This window comes from Pinus tabuliformis, chromosome 3_1, assembly GCF_031772625.1.
Source record: "Pinus tabuliformis cultivar Carrire ecotype Pingquan chromosome 3_1, CPIR1, whole genome shotgun sequence".
Taxonomy (NCBI): Eukaryota; Viridiplantae; Streptophyta; class Pinopsida; order Pinales; family Pinaceae; genus Pinus; species Pinus tabuliformis.
Window position 1 is genome coordinate 476,986,762 of NC_142301.1, and position 2,557 is coordinate 476,989,318.

General features: G+C 38.4%; 1 pseudogene; it reads right to left on the minus strand.

Annotated features, from left to right (window-relative positions):
• Positions 1-917: 917 nt before the first annotated feature.
• On the minus strand, positions 918-2,323 carry LOC149187853 (allene oxide synthase 1, chloroplastic-like; annotated as a pseudogene).
• Positions 2,324-2,557: the final 234 nt, after the last annotated feature.

Below are 2,557 nucleotides of genomic sequence, written 5' to 3' on the forward strand. Positions count from 1 at the left end.
TAACATAATTATAATATTAACCATTAAAAAAAAAAACTAAAATAATTTATGATAAAAATATTTGGAATAACACTCGCAGTTTGATTTTAAGACCTCTGAAAATCAGACTGATAAATACATATAACAAAGCAGTGTAAGAGACCCGGAAATTGATTCCCTATGGAAGTTTTTCGTCAATATCTCTGGCCTTACTTCATTTTTTTTATTTTGGTTTAGTGCCAGACATAATTTTAGCCATATCCCTTCTCACTCATTATTAAAGTATTTTCAAACTAAATATTTACCTCCATATCCCTTCTAACTATTAAAATCTTTCCGCAGAGAGTGGATACGAGTTTGAAATGTTTATATGCATTAATTGGGATTTAGGAAATAACTAATTTATATTCATTTAGCTGTAGATTTAATGAGTTGAAAAGGATTAAATTTATTAAGGAAATTTTCTAGACATTAAAATATAATATGAAATTTTTTATAATTTAAATTGTATTTTCAAATATTATATAAAATATACAACATTAAATATGTTATTTTGAGTATTTTTTTACTTTTAACTATTTTATATAGAATTATATTAATCATATAAAAACTAATTAAATATATATAATATATTTATTTTTGTTTTTTATTATAACTAATTTTTCAATACTATATAAAATACACAATATTAATAAATTACTTTGAGTTTTTTTTACTTCTAATTATTTTACATAAAATTATATTATATCACATAAAACTAACTAATCTATATAACATATTTATTTTTGTTTTTTATTATAATTGTGTTTAGAAAATATTTTATTTCTATTTGAAAAAAACATGTCAAACTCCACTCTATTACAAGCATACTTGGACATCACCATCCCACTGGTTGTAGAATAAGCGCTTAGACAATTCAGGCCAGCCCTGACGAGTTCTCAGGCGGTGGCCTTGATGAGCTCCGCAAATTTGAGGCAGGGGAGTGCTTTAAGGTGAATGAATCGTAGCGCAGGAAGAAGTGCGCCAGAAAAAGCTGAGCCATCAGTACCACGGGGTACTTTGCTGGACACTGCTTGTTGTCAACCGATGGTTCATCAGTTTCCCGGCCGTTGGACCATAGGAGATGCTTCAGCATCTTCTCTCCTTCTTCGCCCATGAACCGATTCGGAACGAACTCGTCTGCCCTATCGAATATTTTGGGATCCCTTGTGGCAAACGGCTGGTACCCGCACAGCATCTCACCCTTCTTCACCGCATAGAGCCCGTCATGGGATTCGACCAAGAAATCCTCTTTGGCTCTCGCGTACTGCCAAGCCGCAAGCGGTTCCAACCTCAGAACTTCGTACACAGTGGACCGGACCAAAGCCATGTTTGCCACAGCCCTGCCGTTGATGTCCCCGTGTGCTTGAACGGTTCCGCGGACCTCTTCTGCCAAATCTCTCTGCAGTTGGCCGCCAGCGTCGGCAATATATTTGAACATATAATTAAACATAATGGCCACTGGTTGCACAGCATTCTCACAGATGGATATTAGCAGATTGACGCAGGCCTCTTCTCTGTTTAGACCGAATTGTTTTTCAGCCAAATCCAGCGCGGAACTCGCATTCGTCCACATGAAATTATAGAGTTGGTCGTAATACCTGGAGACGACGGAGAACGGTTGAGGAACACAATGAATTTTCAGGCCGTGTAAGAATTCAGGAAAAGCACAGCAGCTCGTAATCTGACCGCCCATTGCACCGAGCCACTTTTTAGTCAATTTAGGGCCTTTGGTTCCGAGGCTGGCTGGCCCCGGAGCTATAGAATCTGCGCCCGTTATAGAGCGGCACAAAAAATTGAATATCAATTGTTCGATGTGGTCGGTGAAACACGGCGTCCCGTTCCTCGCGAGATCTTTTTCGATGGCAACGGTGAGCTCTTCGAAAACCCTAACAAACTCTGGAAAATACCTCTCTCGACCGTTGGAGACTAATTGCAACCACCAGTTCTTAGAACGGTGATGCTTTTCTTCTGACGGGTCTAAGTTGCCATAACTCATGTGCCCACCCGTGTACTCCGGGCTGGTCTTGTAATTGCCCAGAACAACATTTTTCTTCTCTATAATCCTCAGATCAAAGAGCGCGGGGATGCTCTTGCCATCCAAAAGTACTATCAGTTGATTATCTAGCGGCAGATACACTTTGAAGACCGTGCTCTTATATTTCTCCACACGACGTTTGAAGAAATCATCGATTCCTCTAAAGTATTCGCATCCCTGAAGGATTTCCTCTGCGGTGGGCGAGTCGTAACTTCCAGGGATCTGTTTTACAGAAGACCTAGATGAGTCCGCACTTGCCGACACCATTGTCTATCCTTGATACCTTGACTTTAGCTAGAAAAAGATAGAAAATCTGGCAAAGGGGAGCTACACAATATTGAGGGGTTCCATATATAGGCTTCAATTATTTGTGAGAAGGAATCTTCATACCCACTGCCTTCCTTTTTATTATTATTTTATCGAGGAAATTGAAGTGCTTGAATTTTGTCAATGGTATCTAATATCATTAATTTAAACCCTGCCTTTCTTTCTCTATTGTGA